This window comes from Xiphophorus hellerii, chromosome 17, assembly GCF_003331165.1.
Source record: "Xiphophorus hellerii strain 12219 chromosome 17, Xiphophorus_hellerii-4.1, whole genome shotgun sequence".
Taxonomy (NCBI): domain Eukaryota; kingdom Metazoa; phylum Chordata; class Actinopteri; order Cyprinodontiformes; family Poeciliidae; genus Xiphophorus; species Xiphophorus hellerii.
Genome location: NC_045688.1, coordinates 13,408,264 through 13,431,006, shown reverse-complemented (window position 1 = coordinate 13,431,006; position 22,743 = coordinate 13,408,264). Strand labels below are relative to the sequence as shown.

The 22,743-nt window shown below is 39.8% G+C and overlaps 1 long non-coding RNA gene across 1 annotated transcript in view; it reads left to right on the top strand.

Moving 5' to 3' along the window:
- Positions 1-22,743, top strand: part of LOC116737073 (uncharacterized) — a 48,673-nt gene that overhangs the window by 6,327 nt on the left and 19,603 nt on the right. Inside the window, exon 3 of the long non-coding RNA XR_004342729.1 lies at positions 14,846-14,944. This is a non-coding gene — a long non-coding RNA (uncharacterized LOC116737073). The remainder of the gene's footprint in view (positions 1-14,845; positions 14,945-22,743) is intronic.

Sequence of the window (22,743 nt, the reverse complement as noted above, 5' to 3'; positions counted from 1 at the left end):
TTACATTTGCTAAAGTCCCCAAAATAAATCTTTTTTTTTTTTTTTGCCATAGAGACCAAAAGTAGAAAATCCAAAGTCGAATGTAACACCTTGTTTTGAGTTCTTAGTGGTTCTGATGCCTTAAGCTGTGAAATGTTACTGGGTTTTTTTCTCTTGATTGGGAAATGGATTAGAGGCAAGAATGAGGGGCTCTTCATGAAAAATCCAACACAGTGCGAGTACAGTGAAGGCCTCTGTAACAGAAAGAGGGGGGAAAATGGGAGTTTTAAGTCGCAGTGATAGACTAATTGTTACACTGTGTGAAATAAGTTCTCATTTAAGAGATACGGCGTCAGAACCAGGCTTTTCTCAACCAAGTGAATCTGTGGAAATCATTGGCAACAACTTGTCCCCATCTGTGTTTCCACACATGTAATAATGAGCTGCATGTGGTCTAAACATCACCAGGGAAACGCTGAAATGCAATCAGACCAACCTGTACGAGAAGCAGTATACATCTTTTTTTTTTTTTATCCCCTCTTCAGTCCACGCTGCATCCTTGAGTTCCAGTGAAGTTTCGCCAATTACAGTACAATAAAGCTGATGCAAGAAACCAGTAAAGCTTGACGGTCTTGTTAAACCTCTCCCCCCTTTTTGTTGTACGAGTCAAGGATAAAAAAATAAAGCTCAGCTGTTGAAACCACTATCCAAAGAAACCTCATTATTTCTCCTGTTTTTTGTTTTTTTTTCGTTTGTTCTTTTTTGCAATATTTATACGGCGTCTTTGTTTAGGCTCATTTTTCTGCATGATCACAGTTTATCCTCTTCCGTTGGAAATGCACAAAAGGAACCACAGCCGATTGAAATGCGGGTGGAAAGAACCAGTAAAAAAGGGGGCATGGGTTGTTGTTTTTTTTGTTGTTTTTTTTCTGGATATTGACCAAGACCTGGGCAGGTATGATTTATCCTGCACATGTGCGCTTCATCTCGTTTGCAACGACAATGTGCAGCTTGAGTTTCATTTTTTTTTCAGTGAAAATCTGCTTTGCGTTTCCAGGCGCGTTTGCTTGATTTCGTCAGAGCGCAGCAACTAACATAGAAAAACGCATAGCAGACTGGAAAACAAGGAGAAATTCGCTTTCTTTAATAATAAGTGTGTTTTGACACTTGCTGTTTTCCACTTACTTAAAATTGCGAAACATTTCCAGCTCCCCCACGTATGCAGCGAGGTTGTTTTGTGCTTGTTAAAAGGGCATTGTCCATTTACCTTACAAAAAACCCACTCATGCATATTAAGCCCCAGATTTCCCCATCAAAGGGAGAACAACCAACCACATAATCCAATTTGGTTGGGTGAAGAAATATATCACACAGCGTGACGGCTGCCCTTTATGTGCCAAAGAAATGACTAACAGCTGATGGGTGGAAATATCTATAGCATCAATGCAGATTCCAGTGTGTGCCGTCCCCTTCTCTTTTCCCTCCTTCCTATTTTCCCGCCAACTGAAACTTTTCTCAACTTCATTTTTCCTCCCTTTTTTTTTTTTTTTGTTCTTTTCCACCTTGTCTGTTTCCTCTGACAAATAAACAGGTTTCACGTGAGCTCCTCTTCCACTCCGGCTGTTTTGGAGAGGGCACCGCCCTGTCTGGCCCTCGTGGCGACCCGGGCCGCTCCGCGATTGGCTGGAGCCGCCGCGAGCCGCAGACAGGCATAGCATGTCTGAGACAAAAACACAGGGCGTCCTGCCAGTTGTTGTCCCTGAGGAAGGAGGACTGGGAGATGGAGAACGCGGAGCGAAGGCCCGGCTGGCCCGAGGTCAGCTCCGGGTGGACGGCAGCACAACGTGGATCAGGGCGGACGACCATGCTGTCGGAGGCTTTAAAAGAATATCAAATGTAGAAACTTAACCGTTCCTTGTGGACCGGCTGAGTGATGAAACGACTTCGGCGGATGAGAGATGTTTGAACAACCTCATGGAAAATCTAGCTAAATCTGTCGTTCAGGTTTAAACCTTATGTGCAACCAAAAGGGCAACACGAGACGGCGAGGACTCTGTTTTTGCTTCATGTTGACATCTCCAGTCATCCATTTCTAAATCACAGCTGCCTCTGATTAAAGTTGTGAAATTATTTAAGATGCAGAAACAAACTGAAACCTAATCAACTGGAAAATCATGCTAGTTTTTACCTTTTTAAAACTCTTTGTCTTTTTCTTCTACATTTGCTGTTGTATTATCAAGATGTGAGGTTTTAATCAGAATGTTATCTTCTTTACTCCAGTGTGAACTAGAATGTCTTATCTTTACAGACTTCTTCCCCTTTTTCTCCAAGACGCATCTTCTCCTGTGTTGTGTAGTCTAACTATTGGTTTGGTATCTCTGATATGGTAGAGAGGAGGTATTTTTCTGACTGGAAACCTACAAGCATGTCAGTTAACAGTGAACCTTTGACCTTAATCAATAGATAAGCTGTCCATTTGTCCATTGGCTTGATCACCTGGGCCCACTGAAACTGTCTTGGGAAAATAATTTGCTTTGTTTTTAACAAACAGTGCCTGTTTGACTCTGGTAATTCCCTCTGCCTGGTCACAATGACTCAGTCATCCGGACACTTCTGGGTTGCCTGCTTGAGTGATGTGTTTGGGTATGAGGTGGGGAAACCCTCCTGTATGGCCGGCAGTGAGATGTGGATGTGAAGTGATGTATTGAAGGACTGCCTGAACACCCTTTGACCCTTCCCTAAGATCAGGGATCGGCTGAAGTTGAGCTCTATTGACGCAGTGTTTGACAAGAATCTGATGAAGTCTGGGTAAACATTAGGTCTTAATCAGTAGAGTTGAAAAATGTTAAAACTCAGCTCTGTGTTGTAATGATAATCTTATTGTGGCATGCAAATATAAACCCATAATTGTCCCTTAGTCTAGACGTGCTAATTTCAAACAGGCTCTGATGCTTTACAGAGTTTCAGCATTCTTATTCAAATCCAAGGTAGTTTACACTTACTCATCCTGAGCCTGAATTATGGGCTTTTATGGAGACATTTTAATTGTTCTTGAGTTCAAAATGGAAGGTTTGTTTAACAAACAGCTTGGATCTAATTAAAGAAGAAAAATAACTGGGTGTTGTATCATTGAGTTGGACCCAAACTCAGGCACTAACAGGCAGAGTAGACCAGACCAGAACCAACCTTCCAGAGTGGTCTGGAAGGTTGAAACAACAAGTCTTTAGTGTATTTCGGTGCTAAGCTGTTCAGGGATTTATTTTAAAGTCTATTCTCTGAGCTACAGGAAGTAAGTGTAAGAATTTTAGAACTGGTATGATGTGCTCCATCTTCTTGGTTATAGTGAGAACACGAGCAGCAGCGTTCTGGATCAACTACAGCTGTAAGACTGTTTTTCTTTCTGGTTTTTTTTTTATAGGCAGACCTAAGAAGACATTGTGGCAGTAATCAATGTGAGTAAAGATAAATGCATGTATGAGTTTTTCTAGATTTTACTGTGACAATAGTCCTTTAATCCTGCAAATGTTCTCCAGGTGATAGAAGGCCAACTTTGTAATTCTCTTTAGGTGACTCTGAAGGTTGAGGTCCTTAGTTTGTAGTTGTAAGAACTCTGCGCTGACTCTGGATCAATCCTCTTTAGGTCCAAAGAGAATAACTTCAGTTTTGTTTCTGTTCAGCTGGAGAAAGTTGCGGCTCATCCAAACATTTATCTCCAAGTATCTGTTCAGCTGGAGTAATGTAGAGCTGTGTGTCATCCGCGTAGTTATGGTAGCTAACCTGAGCTAGTGGGAGCACATAGATACTGAATAAGAGGTATGTCTTCTGTCTGCCCCAATAAGAAGTTACTTATTGACACAAAGAAGTGCCTGTTCTTTATATAAGACTCTAACCCATGGAGTAAAAAGTCCTACCCAACTCTACAGCCGTTTGAATAATGTCATGGTCAACGGTGTCAAAAGCTGTGATGAACAGAACCAACACTGTGGTTCTTCCACAGTCTGTATTTATGTGGATGTCACTGAACACATCCACATCCAGTACCGTGGTAGCCACGGAAACCGGACTGAAAGACGTCAAAGCGGTTGGTCATCGTTAAGAAACTATTTAACTGTTTAAGCAGCTTTTTCAATAACTTTCCTGGTGAATGGAGGGTTGGAGATTAGCCTGTAATTCTACAGTAGCCATTTATCCAGACTGGTTTTTATTTTTCTTTATCAGTGGTTTAACCACTGAAGCCTGGTGTTAACAAACCTGGAGGAAAATGCCTGAGTTTTTATTTGTTTTTTTCCCAAATGATACAAATTTTACATACAGGCCCAGAAATATACATACACAGCCTCTAAAACAGGGGTGCCCAACTCCAACCCTGGAGAGCTTTACCATCATGCAACTTTTAGATGCATGAATGAAAGGTTTGTTACCAGGTCTCTTCAGAGCTGAATGATGTTCTGATGACGTGAATCAGCTGTGTTGGAGGAGAGACTCTTAAAACTAGCAGGACCTTCTTTCTTGAGGACTGAAGCTGGACACCCATGTCTTAAGGTGAACCTGTTTTTTTTTTTTTAAATTTACTTTCAAAAGAGAACATATCTGTCCTAGACCAGAAAAGAAGAAGCTACAGCAGCAACACCTACTTCTCACGCCTCTTTCTCCTCAGTCAGGTGTGAGAAGAAGTTTCCTCTTTCTCAAACCTGCTGCCTCCTGCGGGTTGTCTGACGTTCTCGTGGTCTCGTCTCCCTGAGCATCACAGCATTACCGAACCATGCCTGCATCTGAAGTGTATGCACTGTTAAATTATGGGGGATTTCGCAAAGATTATGAGCTAATCCTGTGAGTCAGGGCTAAACTCTTTGATGTTATGACATCCCGTCGTAATGTTTTATGCCGTTAAACCAAAAATGCTGAGATGCATCTGAAATACATTTACATTATCCATAAAAATGTAAGTTAAAAATTAGGCTAAATTTGATGTATAATTTTGCTGAGACTATTTTGAGAAGTATTTGGTAAGCAACGTTATTCATAGGTAGCCCTAAAACTTTCACATTTGTCACATTTCAACCACAAACTTTTTAAAATTTTTCCTTCAGATTTTATGTGAGTAATCCACACCAAGTAGTTTGGAATTGTGAAGTGAAAGAAAATTGTTGCTCGGTTTTAGAAGTTATTTAAATGTTGAAATATCTGGAGTCTTGAAATAAAATCCAGCACTAACAACTGCTTCTTCGGGAGTCATCTAACTTGTAAATGGAGTCCAGCTCCGTGTTAATCTAATACCAATTAGTGGGAGAATCTGTCAGGAAAACTATTAGTTGTGCTTTCTAATAATCTTCCTCAAATCCATCTGCCGTTCTTTATGAAAGAAAAACAGAAAACGTCAGCAGTTTGCCTCAGGCCATGCAGAGGAAGCAGAAGAGGTGGAACCCAAAACTTTCTGGCATATGGAAAACTAACATTACACATAATGGTGAACAAACCACTTTTACTCAAAAGCTTGGTAGTAGCAGCATCATGATGTGGGAATGGCCCGGGTGAGAGTTGACGTAAATATACTGTGAGCTTAAAACATGGCAATGCATTCAACGATGTGAATGTCTGACCTATGGAGTGGTACAGATCAAAACGTATCCATGCCTGAGAATGTCCTAGTCAAAGCCCAAGACTCAAATTGTTGTTCAGACTCTCACCGCCCGATCTGATTGTGCTTGAAGTAGTTAAAACAATGGAAAAGGTCTCAGTCTCTTGATGTGCAAAACATAAGCACCTAAAGAACTACAGCAAATTAAAATAACCGATTAGCTGACAACGATTGCATGGCAAACTCTTCAAATTCTTTGTTTATTTTTCTTCCGCTTCACAATTAGGCCCTGCCTGCAGCTGGTAATCTAGGTAAAAACATTGAGAAATGAAAGGCAAAAAATCTAAAGGTGAAATGTCTTGGGCCTCTTTCTTCAGTGATCACCTTTTGACCTATGATGCCCTGTTACACTGATATCTGATTGAAAGAAATAGACACAAGTAGTGTTCATTTTCACTTGACGAACTGCTGTAGAACTGGTACAACTGAGATTTGGATGTTGCAGCAATGAGCTAATAAAAACATAATTTACACCAATGCTTCAGTTAAACTGACAGCATGACCTACTTTCTGACTGAGTCAACAAATTGTGGGGATTCTTGAAACGTTGACATTAAATTAATGGGAAAAGTCGTGTACTTTGTCCTGATGCAGAAGACCATGGTGAGTTCCTAAATCACATGGACTATTCAGAAAATGACTCGTACTTTAAAGATGTGACGGGACATGATTCTCATCAGAATTCAATTGATTCACACTCATTTTCAGAATGAAAATGACAGGAAACTGTGTGACGGCTTCTTAAATAAAGTCTCCTGATGAGCTGAGCTTACTCATTTACTTCCCAGTCTGAATAATGCTTACACAAGCGTGGCTTAGGGTAAGATTGATGTATCAAACTTGAATGTATTACTTCTCCAAGCCACTCCTTTTATTCCCCTGCAAATATATAGTTGGTTATGACTACATTAATGGGCTGGATTCCCCCAAATCAAAGGTCTGTTGAGGACTGCATTGCGATGGGGTTTGCTTTTCAGTGAACACGTTTCCAAAACGGCAGGTTTTGTCTTTACAGTCAGGGAGGTACAGCTGCAGATAGCTTTCCTGGGAAAAGACTCCAGCTTGCAAACAAAAGGAGGCTCCCTTAAAATCAATCCTACAATGACCAGACGCTTCCTGAGCGTTTTCTTCACTCCAAAAGAAGCTCACAGCGGAGCTTTCCGTCTGTCACCAGGATATGATGCATGACGATTACACAAGACTTCCAGTAAACAAGGTCAGAGATACTCGACATTCCTGCTGCTGGAATGTAAAAGACCCCTCACTGTCAGCATTTGTGACCTTTTTGGGGCTATCAGGTAGCTGGAGATACTGATCCAAATCATGAGTATAAAACAGAACGTCATCCGTCTGCCAGCCGAGTTCCTCACTGAAAAGTAATGGGTTAGGGATCGCTGGGGTCAGGAGGGGAAGCATGTACAGCACTTACAGACAATAGGAGGATCTGTAGGAATAAAAGCTTTATCTTCTGACTTGGATTAGGAAGAACACTGATGAAAGAGAGTTCTTGACCTAGGATGAATATCAAAAGCTCTCCAGTCCTTTATATGTTTTGGCATGAGTTCTAAATTGACAATCAAGAATGTAAAAACAAAATTAAAAAGTAGTAAGTAAACTTGCCAAAAGCTCTTCAATCCAACAGTAAATTTCAGCTAATTCAGTAGATTTCTAATGAGCAAATGTGTTCATACTCTTGCCATTTTTATTTTGACCTTTCCCTGCTTAAATCCAAAACTTTAGTGTATTTTTTGGGGGGGGGAAAGTGGCTTTTTTTAAATTTAGGTAGGCAACCATATCTTGGTAAATTTGCAGTTGTGTTAAATATTTCAAAATGACAGGCTTAACAATTCTCCAGGAGATGTTCTAAGCTCAAGATATTGTTTTACAACCTACTACTGGTTTAAAGTTATGTAGAACCTTCTGAGATCAAATTACACACAGGTGGACTCTTATTTATTTCTAACCTAAGTTGTTAAACCTGACATTTTTCTCCTAATGTGCAACTTTATATCAGTCCATCCAATCCCACCAAAATACACTGATAGCTGTTGTTCCGGAGCAAAGTGAATAAGTTCAAGGGTTATGAATACTTTCGCAAGATCACCAAACAAGCAAATCGTCGTGAAGCTGAGATACATGGCGTTACCACAACACACTTTTGATGTTACCAGCCACTTATTAAACCGCTATTTATGCAGTCCTTGGAAATTCATTAGAGACTTTCTGTTTGAAAAGAGGCTAAGGGATTAACATGCTGTTGCAATTGCTTCCATGACTCACAAGCAAATATGAGTCTCTCTGATGTCCTCTTCCTCCTCTGTCGTCTTTGTTCTAATTTTAAAAGCTGACATTGACAAATAAATAACCTCCACTTGGGGGTTTTTCAGTGAGTCAGCGGAGCCTTTCATCACGCTGTGAAGTGTTGGTGGGTTTCAGACGTCTGAAACTGGATCTGAGCTTAGACAGAGAGCACGGCTCTGGCCTGTGACCCCTGAGCGGGCTCTGCGTCCCCTCATCGCCCTCGAGATGTGAAGCAGGAGGGCTGGATTTTAAATGCTGCCAGGCCTCCTGGACGTCCGAGTAAAGTCTTCGCTGTCCTCATGGTGCACGTTTTAGGATGAGAAACACGAGTCACAAATTACTTTGACAGTCGCTAGCGCTTGTTTTTATTCCGCTTTTTTCTTGTTGACTGCCTGTATAACCACCTGTTTACATTTAATTTGCTTACGGTAAAAGAACGTGCTTATGATTAAGCCGCCAACCGCAAACCCTTTTTCCCGTTTTCATTCCCTTTAGCCCCGCCGCCCCTCATCTGCCCTCTTTATTTTCCTCTTGTGGCTGCATATGTTTACAAGAAGCAATGAAGCTGCTCTAAACTCATCAGCATGCTGCTCTTTGGATTTACTGTAATTTGTTTCTGCATTTTGTCCATATCGGAGAAATGTGTTGAGTGGACGCCGCTCTCCCACAGTACTTCATAATTATGCACCAAGTATTCCTAGGTATTTTTCATAAATAAACACCAGAAGGCACTTAAAGGGCTGTTTCATAGTTTTTATTGCGTGTTCTCTACGTACTCAGAAGTTGTATAATTAGCTATAATGATTAGCATTAGATGGGCAATATTATTTCTAGCCTGCTCAGTACATGTTAGCATAACAAAAACATACTTACTTAACAGCTAAGACAAATGAGAAGTTACTATGGTTATTCTAAACAAGTCTGGAAATTTCAATGATTAGTTGTGTCTACTAGCATTAGCGTTTGTATTTAGCTCCCCTCTGTTATTCATTTGTAGAACCAAGTTTCATTAGATGGAGGCCTTTGTGGGGTTTGTCCCTCCCAGCTTTTAGTCATCTGACGTTTAAGTTGTTGGTTTTTTTCCACAATTTTGTTTTTTCTTTCTTTTTAATGATTTAGAAATCACTTTTGATGAAGGTCATCTGTGAAGAGCCATTTTCGATTCCTTTTTGTCATTCATGATATGCCTGGGGAATTACTGCATGCAGGTGTTGGCAACTCTAAAAATCGCAATAATTAGCTGCGGGCTTTAGCAAGCTAACATAGGCATTAGCATTGTAGGTCGGACTGAGGTTGCTGTAACTTGTGACCTGTTTTGATCAATGCTTGTACATTTGTGTCACTGTGTTTTGTACGAATAGCGTTTTTGAACATTACTGTGTAGCGTTATTTATCAAAGACTGAGAAAAATGATTATTGAACTAGCAGATGGATTTGGAGAACTAGCTCAAGAACAGTTGTTTTTCTCAGACTTAGTCTTCTGAGCAACAAAAGAAGAGATTTGTTCATCTTTTAACTGCCTTAATACCTCAGAATAACAGTATACTAAAACAGTTCCTACAACCTAGAAATTGCACTTCTATTTTAAAGTGCATAAATATTACATGATAGATAAATTAGTCTACAGAAAACCATAAACGATATTAATGTTTAACCATCCTCTGCATATTCAAGTAAGAATAAATCGTTGAGTTTATTGTGCGCAACCAAGTGGTCTATTCAAACACTGCTCCCTTTCTGGAACAGTAATACCCATATTGTTTGACTCATTGGTGACCCTGCAGTTGTTGGCGTTGTAAACTGAGGTGTAGTATAAATATATTTAAGAGATCTGTTTTCCAAACGGTTTACGAGAAAGGAAAAAAAAAAAAAAAAATCTACTCTGGCCTATTCCATGCTGTTAAATGTGGACAAATTACAAACTGCTAAAGCATGGAATATTCCCCCTGGATATTCAAACTGTGCAACTTCACATCATCAGCATATCACGTCGTTTCTCTTTGGAAGCAGGTTTTAACCCCAAAGAGATCAGAGTAGATGACGAGCAACTTTTACTGCATGTTGCATCAGACATAATACTATGTACTAGTTATAAATTTAGAGTTTGGCAGACATTTTTATGTGTCTGGGCTGGTGCACGATTCTGTACACTGCAAATGCAAACTAGTGGCTTGGTCACAAATGGCAGCAGCTTCAAATAAGGGCATTTTTTTTCTTTAAGCTGGACCTGGTATTGTTTTTTTTTTTTTTCTATTCTGGTAGATTCACAAGCTAAATGGAAACCAGCGCTAGGGGAGCAAGCCGTTAGCACTGATTGCAGCGCTAAAATGTTCACACCACTAGACGTTGCTCAAGTTTTTTGTAGTTACGGCCACAAATTTGATGTTTTTTTTGAGAATTTTGTAAGATGCACTGACACAAGGTAGTTGGTGAAGTGGAAGGAAAATTAGCAATATTTTTTTTTTTTTTTTTTACAATTTTTAGCTGCCTTTTGCTTTTGTATTCATTTGTAGAACCAGCTTTCATTGCCTTTTTTGGTGTCTGTCCCTACCAGCTTCTAGTCGTTTGAAGACGACCAAGTCTTTTAAAAAATTGTTTAAGAATCACTTTTGACGCAGATCGTTTTTGAAGATAAATTTTCACATCTATCTGTAGATTCCTAATTGAGTTTAGATGACTAGGCCTTCCAACTATAGTTTCCGATTGTACTTTTGGCTGCATGTTTAGTATAAATTCCCTGCTGAAAGCTGAACCTCTACCCACTCAAGTCTTTTGCAAATTCTAATGTTTGGATCAAGAATTTCCCAATATCAGTCTCTGTTCATCTTCCCATAATTCCTGTAGCATGACGCTGTCATCACCATGTTTCCCCCTGGGGGAGGGTGAGTGCAGTGTTGGCTTTCTGTCGCATGTAGCGTTTCGCAATTTGTTTCACATGTTAACTGTGTCCTCTTCATGGATTGTGGTAACTTTTAATTAAAGCTTCTGATGTTTTGTTTTGGGGGTTTTTTTTCCAACAATGGCTTCCATTTAGTGACTTGAAGCCAGATTTGAATAGTGCAAAACAATAGTTTGCACTATTGTTGCAATTATAATTCAGAATTATCCTTCACTCAAGGATAATTGAGTGAAGGAGTCTGATTCAAAGGAGTCTGATTGTAAATGGATGACTCACTTTTGACATTTTTTGTTTTATTTTCAAAACCATGCATTTCTCCCCCTTGACAAAAATACTCTGTGTTAATCTGTTCCATAAAAACATAATAAAATACAGTGGTTTGTGGTGGCAACATGACGTAAAAAAGAAGTGTGAATACTTTTGGATGGCATAAAATAAACCTGTTCTACCTTAAATGTTCAGTATGTTTCAGTTTATAGCCAAGCAAGTGACTTTAGTGTCAACTTTGATAAAGAAAAAACCATATTGCATCGTACCGCTTCAAAAGACCTAACATTTATCGTGTTCTTTGTTTGATTTGAAAAGTAGCGTATTTTATCAAAAGGACACACACACGAGGACTGTGCAAAATGAACAAAGGGGATTTTAAAAACTCCCAACTATGCTGCAATTCAATTTACACCAAATGGGACGCTTCCAGCTTGAAGTAATTAAAACAAACTGTGGACAGTGTGGGGGGGTGGGGGGGTGGGCAGTGGGAAACTGAGGAAAAATGGTACTTCTTCTTTTGGAAAAATATTGCGGTTTGAATCGATTAAATTCTGAACTTGACGGCAGCAGCTTTTCAAAGCGACAGCTCGGCGCATGTGTGTCCGCGCAAATCATATGTATGTAATATGAAGATTAGCACACAATACGTGCTTATTAAGCTGCTGCTGTTGAAAATTAGAACCTCCTGCTTGCCGACACGCGAGCACATAAATCACACAATGCGAAGACGGTTAAAGGGACGGCAGTGACTCGGCACGGCTCAGCACATACATGTCAGCAAACCCAACTCGTACCAGTTTGCTTCTAAACTGAAACCCGGGCCGTTGAATAATTTAGCCGAACACGTGATTTCGCACAAAACCAGCTTGGTGTTGTCGATGTTGATGTTTTTTTTGTTGTTTTTTTTTGCACCCTGTGTGGGATGCGTGTGAGATACGGGGTGAGAGGTAGACTGTTGATGGCTGCTGTCTGGTGTCGCACACCGCACAGGACTGTGAAACCACTGCTGAGGTCTGAATAATGAGGAACTATAACTGTCAAGTTCACCTCCAACACACACACACACACGCACACGCCTTCTGCATTACATTTAAAACCCTCCACCAGAGCAATGTACGCTAAGATTTCACCGTTTGGCTTAATCCTTGAAGATTTATTCTGTCACGACTGGCCAAAAGAGGTTTAAAATTGGAGAAGGGGGAAAAAGAAAAATAGCATTTGGTTGGTTGTGAACATCCTGGATGCTTGCAGGCCTCTGCCTATTATTAACACAGGATAAACTGGAGGTGATGGAAACGGCACGAGCGAGGAAGAGAAAGGAGGATCTTAAGGTCAGCGGGTTCTTCCATGCTCCACTCGCTGGTCATACCACAGAATCACGAGCTTCTCCTCCCTTTCTTCCTCCTCGTCTTCTCTTCCAAACATACCCGCAGCCTTACCACACGCTAACGGTTTGAGTCAGAGAGCGGCCTCCTTATGAAATCCAGGTTTGCCACATCTCTCCTCACTCTATTAGATTTTTTACAAAAAGTAATAAGTCAGTGTCTTTTCAGTGCTCAGCCCAACTGCATATCGCCATTCACTTCCACTGCATCAACCTGGCAAAAGCATGTCTTGAGCTTTTCTAATTGCGCCTTTGTTTTATTTATTTATTTGAACAAAATTGTTTTATGGGGGGGGGGGAATCTGCAAGGTTTCCAAATAGTAAACATATCACCCGAGGGATGATGTGTTCAGGTGACCGCCGGTGTTTTGCATTTTTAAATCAAGCCTGCTGGAACCAGTTCGCTTCAGAAGTTATCAGTAGCTCTGCTGTGAGAATCTGTCAGCAGGACACCAGAGTCCTGCAAAAAGGTGGAATATAATTAGTGAATAGCACAACTGTGTGTAGAATCCAGTCCAAGTGAGTGTAAATCCGGCTGCAGTGTGAAAGGCCTGAAAGGTCGTTGAACATTAGTGAAATGAAATAAAATTTGCCTTTTTTTTTTTTTTGACCGTATGCAAAACTTTGTGAGCGCAAACTCACTGCGAACTAACTAAATATATTTTTGACAACTATGATTTGTTCACTGGCATTTATAGAAGAGTTGTAGAAGTCATTGCTGAAAGAAGTCCTTTTTTACCCTTTATGTCCTAATTTTAAAATCTCCGCCTGGAAATTTTTCCTTATTTTAATTGTACGCAGTTCTTTAAATGTCCGACGAGTAAATATGTTTGCCCATTTATCCATAACAACTGGAACTTTCAATATCCAACAAGTTGTGTTCGCAATTTACCGTCTATTAAAAGAGCGCCCCTCAGATGAATTTCACTCTGTTACGGCGGAGGTGAAATTACCGTACTAACCCGAGAGTGGCTGGAAAGCGCAACGTCTCCCCTTCCGGAAACCGTTCAAATTTTTCAGATGGCGCAACGTGTTGCAGATCGCCGGCACTCTGTTTAGGACTTACAGGATTAAAGTTTTCCACCATACCTTGGGTTAAACATGGTGGTAGCAGCACAATGCTGTGGGGATACAGAAACAGAAAAGCTACTCAGAGATGGACATCTATTGAAATTAATGTTAGAGTAAAACCTGTTATAATTAGGAAAATATTTTTTTATCTTTTTTTTTTGTTGCCGATGCTAAATACAGCGACCAGCGTAAAATGCACGCCACACTTTTCAGATTTTTATACGCAAAATACGACATTTGTGTCACTCTGCGTTGGCCTATGATATAAAATCCCAATAAAATGAATTAAGATGTGACGTGGCGACAGCTCCAGGGGCGTGAATACTTTCACGAGGCGCCGTTATGACATCCAGCACGCTGCTAGCTCAGCTAGCGTAAATGACGAGAGACGTGATGTGACCGTTGCTCTGCTTGCGTGCGTGCTTGTGGCCTACTTGTTGATACACGGGCCATTTAAACTCCATGCTTCAGCTTGGTCACAACAAGTTGGTTGAAACACTTGGAAGTGCTTGGCAGATGTTCAAAAGCAATATGGGCTGACATATATTAGCAGCACATCTTACCCAACTCGAATGCTACAAGTCAAAGATCGCTGGTTTTGATTTGGGTAGTGGGAGAAAGAAAACGAGAGAGAGAAAGTAGCTTTGTGATCCAGATGTTTCGCACAGAGACATACAAGTGGTGTGTTTTTAAAGTAGGGGGGAAATATCAGAGTGTAATCCAAAGCTTGAAGGAACATAATGCTGCTCTATACAAATAAAATAAACCAACCACACAATTAGAGCCAAGCTTCTTGGGGTTTGTTTTCAGTTTAAGTAAACAAAGAAAAGTGCCAGAGCAGTGCAGTGGGCATAATGACACACAATTAGTTTCCTCAAAGTTTACATGTTGGTGTAGTAAAAGTTTCCCATCATTCCGAACGCTCACGGTTTCCACTAGAGACGGAGAAGTGAAGCCTGATGTTTAAAACTTGGCTGGGTTTAACAAAACGGGGATAATGGCACCGAAATGCTTCTTGTGTCAGTTGAGAGATAATCCTAACGAAACCCTACACCGAAAACGATAATAAACCATAAAGTATGCTTCCTTATGTTGGGCGTTTCTTCTTACTGATTTCGCACTACATGTGCTGTGTTTTCACGTCTTGCTACTTATAAAAATATGTCTAGATTTTCTTTTCTTCACATCCATTCTAGAGAGACAACAAAATAAGACAAACAGCCTAGAATACTTCTTCCATAAACATAGCTTAAATCTGTGACTTGTTAAACTAATTGATTTTTTTCCCCCTTTTTTTGTCTAGGTTTCTGTGGAGATTGGAAAATCCCACTCTGAGAGGCAACACACTCGTTTGGTTTGGTCACTCCAATTCAGCAATCCCTTTTGAGCCTGATCAATGCAGGTATGGTGACCTGCATCATATAAAACTAAATACATAAATAAATACAACTATTAATAAATATTTCATCAATAAATAAGTCTCTAGAAATTAAAACATTTTTTTTTTAAATGGGGAGTTTATTTTGTCAACCAGTTTTATTTCATTATTTAATTTACAATGGTGTTTTGTGACACTTTCATTTTGTAAAGCTACTTTGTGTATTTGGGGGCCTTTTGGTTTAGCTTTTTCTGACTATATCAGATTTTAACAGCTTCTCTTAATTTTGCCTCGATTTTTAGAAACAGAGAGAGGTTCTCACTTGAGAGTCAAGCTAATTAGCCAGGCTTTTATCCAAATATCCGTTTCAAGTGAACGTCATTAGATGTAAAGGTTCAGATCATCGTGTTTCCATAAGGATCCGGTTGTTTTAAAATGGCTGAATGCTGCTTTGACGACTCCTTGCCTCGCTGGTCAGAACGTCTCTGAGATGATTTTGACCCCACTTCCATTATTGTAAAACTGTAGCTTCAAATTTGAACTTGTGACTGACTTTGTAGGTCGGGTTTATGTTTCCATTTGTTTGTCTAACTGCAGTGGAAGGCTTGTGGAACTGTTGCATTTTGCCGAAAGAGATTAGCTTTAAAAGGAGCATCAAAGCTAACAGTTAGCAGGTTTAGCTGTCCTAACATGACCTTCTTTGTAAAAGACCATGGATATAAATGACCATTTAGATTGATCCTCAGTTTCTTGGATTATAGATGGTTGGTCCATTGCCAAAGTCAGTGCTAACAACTAGCTAGCTCGCTCTGCAAATTCCCATTTAAAGGGAATTTTGAAGAGCTCACTTCCTTAAGAGGATCTGTTTTCCCTATTCTATCATCGATCCAAATGTCTACTTTAAACGGGTAAAAAAAAAATATTGCAATGCAAACTCTTTTGGGGCGTCTTGACTTGTAGAACTGTGTTTCGGTGAGACTGACATTTAGCACCAAGAGGATACATTTAGACCCCGTAAACAAATGTTTAAATATCACTTGTCAGAACTAAAGTCATTTATCAAAAATACACAATAAAAACAATGTTTAATGTTGAAACTGGAACAATAAAACATGCCGAGGGGAACAGGAAGGCACCGCAGGCAATATAGCACACATGATATATGTGAGTTTGACGAGTGCTGCAAATTGGCACGTGGCCACAGGAGCGGTGTTTACAGAAGGGATTTAGATACTTAGCGTCCTTTTTCAGCAGTGTGTATACTATCTCCTCCTCCCCCCTCTTTGTGTAATGTAACCCAAAGTGCAAACAGGTCTAATATTACAGAAGACCACAATCATACTCAAAGTAAAAAAAAAAGAAAAGCCATTATTACATCAGTTAGAGCTGCTGGAGTTTAGGTCTGCAGTGTCTGATTCTGACAAACCTTCCAAAAAAACAAAGCACGAAAACAAGAATCCTATACTGCTGTCTTGTGGCCAGTAATTTTCTTTCAGGGCACCCACGGGAGCCATGCGTTTTCACATATGGCGAGGCGAGTTTGGGTTTTACGAGACGAATTGTTTTGGGAGTCTGTGAGAAGAATGATGGGGGAGGGCAGAGTGAAAGAAGGGCAACAATATTTTTGATCTCTGCTGCAACATTAAAACCGAGCTCAAACTTATTGTCGCCTTCTTTTTCCTACGGTTTACATGATTTGAGTTGGTTTCTTACACCTCGGATGGAAAAGCACAGCTCAGTGCACACGGCCTCTCCTCTTCAACGGCCTAGTTGAATTTAGTTCGGGAGCCAGTTTCAGTTTACACAGACAGTGTTATTCTTTCCAGTTTGATGCAGTCTTCACACACTGATTGCAGCAAAGATACTGCAGCAAGCTTCCTTCTATGGGATTACAAACATAAAATAATGCTCTCCATCACAAATAAGTTCATGTGAATTGTGTCAAAAATATTCTTTTTATACATTTCGTGTGGGTTTATACGAATATTGACGTTTGAGTTTTGCCATTTCTGCTTAAACCGCGAGTTTGTGTGTTTTCAGCTCAATGACTGCCGTTCAGACTTGAATGCACCGCCCCCTGGTGGAACTTAAAATACACATGAGATGGATCTTGGTCATATTTGCCTATAGGTTTGGAAAGAGACTGGATATTTTCCTGTAAAGTTTTTTTTTTTTTTTTTTCCACAGTGCAGTTTCACTGTGACGGTGCAAAAGTTCAAGCTGAATTGGTAAAGAACTTTGAGAAATAGTTCACCAAGTTTTCAAACTCTTTGGATTTTAGGTTTGTTGTAGCTGAGATAAAGACAACCTATTATAGTGTGTGAAAAGTAAAAAAAAAAAAAATCAAAGAAGAAAATTAGAAGCTATGTTTGCATTGACCTTAAAATTGCACAAATTGGAATTATGAAAATAAATTCTCAATGAAAACATGGCAGTTTAAAAAAAAAAAACTTCAACTGTGTTGAAGATGGTGTATTTTGCAAAACTGCATCGGAAACACTTTTTTCACATCACACAAGTTACGTGATCGGCAACTGGATGTTACCACTGGCGGAAAAGAAGAAGAAGACAACAGGAAGTCGTAGGAAGAGGACGGCGTGGCGATTTTATTTTATTTTTTTTATGACTCATCGCGTGATCAAACTCATTCACGTGTGAATACTTTTTTTTTTTTTTAATTGCATTTCTTAGTTAATGGAAACAGCAATTGCAACATTGCTCTTGGTCTCCAGCTGTATTTCAATGACAAATGTGCGCAAAACTTTGATATGCTGCCAATGTCGAAAAAAACACAAAGAGTGACAGCATGCAAAAATCAAGACTCAATAATCATTACTCAACAAGTTGGTTCTTTTACACCAACTTGTCGTGGCATACCAGTAAAAAAAAAAGAAGCCTTTTCTGTCCCACTGCCACAAACATAAACCAGCAGAGTTTCCTGACCTCCACTGAAACTGTAACTGGACTGGAGTTGGTCTGCAGATGACTGGTAACAAACCATTAATTTGATTCAGATATGTTGGAGGATAGTAGATCTGATCTGATGGAAATTGGACAAAGAGGAGCCACTGTGATTGTACTGCTGAGCTGATTTAAAAGCTTTTCACGCATCTATAAAAAGGCAGGCAATAAGTTTGGTGGGTACCGTTTTTCTTTAGCTCTCTGTTAAAAAACACAAGATGCCCAATCTCAAAGAGATCCCATTAAACAGGGTTGAGTGAAGTAAAGTTCCACTCCCATACTGCCTCCAACTCCTCCACCCGAAACAACCTGCAGCCTTCAGATTTACTGTTGTTACAGCTGAGCTGAATCAAAGAGTGCCAGAAGCTCAGACAGGAAAGGCAGTGAAGGGAGAGGAACCGAAGTGGCCCGAGGCCTCAATCCTCAGACGACTCATCGGACGTTTGGACGAATCGGCTCGAAGTGGCATTTTTACGTGTCTGGGCCGCGAACTCCATTTCCTTGCGTGGACGTGCTCGTCGGCTAGGAAATGAAACTCATTTCGTGTACACTCTGTGCTGCAGCGGTGGTCACCCCCCCCACTGGATCCGCTTCTTTTCAGAAGTTCTGCTCTTCCACTTATCTCCCTTGACCGTCTTCTGCAACTAAATTCCTTCAGGGGACAAAAGAGTCTTTATTAGTCATTATTTGTCCAGATGGGGAGGCCTGACATGAACTATGACTCAGATAGCGCAGAATTACACATGTCAGATGAACATGATTCTTGTTCACGAGCATGGAGAGCAATAATTGTGCATATGTTTGGTACTTTTGGCCCTTGTTTAACATAATGCAGCTGTTTTGCTGATTGGCTGATGAATTTTGCCAACAGAAACCTGCTGGGAATGTGTTTGCAATCAAAACGTGTAATCTTTTCAACATGCGGAAGAAGTGCTCTCCTAATAGATGCATCCAGTAAGTTGTCATAAGACTCTGAGTTGTTTGGTGAAGTTAATGAGTTGTAATTAGGTGTTAGTTTATGCCGTCTGACCAGTTACCTACTAATTATACACACATAAACCATACGCATCTCACGGCGGCACTTCCAGAGAGAGATGGTAGTCGTGTTACTGATGTGGTTTAGTGTTGAGCAGGGACCAATTTAGCTGCAAGGATGAGAGGAATGGAATGATGTTAGATGGAAGATGTGACTTCATGAGCTATAAACCATTGTTTTATTGGGGTTTTATGTGATAGACCAACACAAAGAAGTGCATTATTGCAAAGTGGAAGGAAAGAACGATGCATGGTTTTCTTTATTTTTTTCTAAAAGACATCCGAAAAGGCTGATTTGCATACTGTAAGATTCCAGCCCCTATTTGACCTTACGGCTGTTGTTTTGGGTTTATTTACTACTCAGAGACTGGAGCTTTTGCCTGTTTCTAACATGATGCCCTGAGTTCACAAGTTCAGTCAATCTGAATATGATCTGTGAATCATATTCTCATTGTGCTTTAGGTCTAGACTTTGACTGGTCCATTTTAATGCTTTAATCTACTGCCTCACCGGCTGTATATTTAAGATTGTTGCTGCTAAAAGATGAATTCCTTAATCCTGAATCTTTCACACTCTCTACAGGCTCTGGTGTTTTCAGGGAAATGTGCAGTGTCATTTTTCTAACATGCATACTTTATGCATTTCTTTCAACAAAGGGTTTCTTCTTGCCATGTCTCTGTATTTTTTGTTTTTGTTATATTCTTTAAGTGTTTGGCTGACGGATTGTGCGATATGTCCAAAGCTTGGGCTGTCGTTTCATACCTCAACTGTGCTCTAAACGTGTTCACAGCGTTATCTCTGAGATTAAATTACAGACAGCTGGACTCTGTTATAATTAGATGGCATCTGAAGGAAGTTGGCTCCATGAGGGGACTGAATAACTGTGCATGCCACAGATTTGAAATCTTAATATGAAAAACGTAAGGATTCTTCTAAACTTGCCTCTTTCGTACCGCTTTGTTTTGCTTTTTCACATCCGTCTGTGGTTATAGCGTGAAAAAATGTGATGGGGATCAAGACGTATGGACATGTTTGCAAGGAACTGTACGTTTTCTTTTTTTTCCCCACTGCAACACTCACCGAGATGCTCGCACCGTGCCCTCTTGCCCTCCCGTTTCCTCGCTTCTTAATGCCCGCAATTTCACAACATTCCCACCATCCAACCTGCTGTCGTTTAGTTCACACCAGCTACCCCAACTAAACCTTTCACCCTGCCCTCCATCTCCTCTTCAACCTGTTCCATTCAGACGTTTTTCATCCTCCAAACGTTTTACTCCTAATGCCTTCTTTTTTCCCCCGTACGCTTCTTATCCCCATGGACACCGTATCTGTTTTCCATGCTCCACCTTCCACAGCTAAATCCTCGTCCCGCTATGTTCTCCTGGGAGCCGGAGTTACCAGATGGCACCGACCAGAACCCAAACATCTGCGTCACCCTGCTCGGCCCAAAACCAGGCTCCGAGAGTTATGCAGCTGTATAAACAGCCCGTGTGTAAAAATGCGAGCTATGCAGTGGAGCACACGGGGTCCTCACTTGGTCGCTATGAGCAGAAATCTTATTAAAAATAAAAATAATGGCAGAGGAAATACCTTTTGTTTAAAATATGTGGCTTGCGCTCTTGGGTGACAGTGGGGCATGGGAAACATACGAGGCAAAGTATTCAGGCTAAGATTAGACTCACTAGAGTCATTAACCTCAATTAGAACCATTTTATATCCAGAATTATTTATCAAATAAGCAAAGCACATACATATTTTCACATCATCTTTTCTTAATTATAACAAAAAAAATCTTTAATTTTCATCTTCACTTCCACTTCTTTAACTCCATAAGCATCCCCGTTATATTTTATATGCAGTATTTTATGAGAAATCTTGGGGTTTTGAATGCCTCCCTGTTATGCAAAAATTTCAAAAGCACCTGGAATTAGCTCTACAAAACAGTCTGTCTCTATAAGGACCCGCCCTAAATCTCTTTCTTCCTATTGGATGACTTTGTTGCAGAGTGCACAGCTTTGACCTCCAATGGTTTTAAAATCCACCTGTCAAGAGCAAAAATGAGACACAAAGTCATGTGGGAACAATGTGGGAACAAAGCCTGCCTGTGTTTTAACATGACTGGACACATAAAATTTAGTATTAGTTAAAGAAAAGTGATATTTGACTTTTTAAAAAATATTCTGCAAATTGTAACCAGATAAATGCAGCTTCTGTGAAGGAATAAATTATTACATCCTCACATTTATGCCCTCTGAAAATGGCTAAATTTGCACACAAACATTCCTTAAATTCAGTTTAGTACTTACTGTCTAAGTTAGACTTCACTACTTTTAATGGTACTTATAACTGATATATTGGTGAAATTTTTCTCTGGACTTTATGCTTTAAACCATAAGGGGACTTGCTCATAAATACATATTGTATGGTGAATTGTGTGCTACTGATTACGATGCACTTTGCACAATTATTAGGCAAGTTTGTTTTTGTTTTCTCTGACTAAAAATCATTTCTATTAATTACCAAGTACAGTACTCTGTTAATCCAAAAATGTTAATAACATATTGAAGAAGTTATTCGATATAACTTGTATAATAGAGAGTATCTACATGTGCACGGCTATTTAGCAACTACTACTGTTCAGAATTATTACAAAACTACATGAAAAAAAGGAAAACGCATTTTCCGTTCTTTCACTTTTTTTATTTTTATCTGTTTTATTTCTCAACGTGTTTCTTGTGACCCTGTTGACTATTTGCAACAAAATGTTTGGTTCTGTGATCACACTACAATATCTTAGTCATTTTGAGAGCGCTGCATCCCTCCAATCGACTGTTTGTCATTTTTGGCTTTTCAGAGTCGGTTAAATTTCTTTTTGGGCCATTTTACCTGAAGAAATGATTAGGAAAATATTTTACCCCTTTTTGTTGCTTTTGCAAGTCAATCATAATCAACAAAAGTTTGGCTTCATGGACAGAAAACATCAAAACAAGCCCTCAGTGAAACAAAATGACAAATAAATGAAATTTTGAATGCAAAAATATAGAATGCGCAGTAAATGCAGAATGTTTCTTACCATCCTGCTCTTATAACAAGATAATTTTAGCTATCTGTGCAATCTGACAGCAAACTCTAGATTTAAACAGTGCTACCTTAAAAAGAGTGGTACTTCTTTATTGCCTATTCATATTTTTCTTAAATTTTTCACTTTTTTTGTAAGCATAGGATAAGTGTTTTCTTTTTGATGGCCATCTTACAGTAACAGGTGTTTTAGGGCTGCTGCTGCGCCCACAAAACAAACATCTAGTCACTCTGTTGTCTCACTAAAATGACTTTGAGCTGTAGAAATGATATGCTGAAACAATTTAGTAATAATCATTTCAAATTGAGACTGGAACCCAAACACAGCCAAATGACACATGCCTATAAAATAACCGCAATGTCTTGACGGTGAAGCTACAAACGCAACTTCCTTTGGTTGGTTTGAGTCTGAGCTGGACGAGCGTTAACTGGAGGTGTCAGTAGAAAATTAGACTGTGAAAAATAGATTAATAACAGTAAATCTTCTGTGTTCAAGCACAGCAGGCAGGCAAAAGGGAAGACGGAAATGTGGACAGTTGTGCATTTTTGTGCGTGTTTAGAGTGGAGTGTAGCTGTATGTCTCGCAGCGGAGCCTCTGGCTTGTTTTCCTTTTCTTTAAACACCAGGACAACACTCAGGCCCACTTGAGAGTACTCTGGGCCTGGATGAGGACAAAAACCTGGCGGCTCACCAAGAATAATGTTTGAGTTGAGCTTTTTTTTTTTTTTTCACTGTTTATTACATTCAGC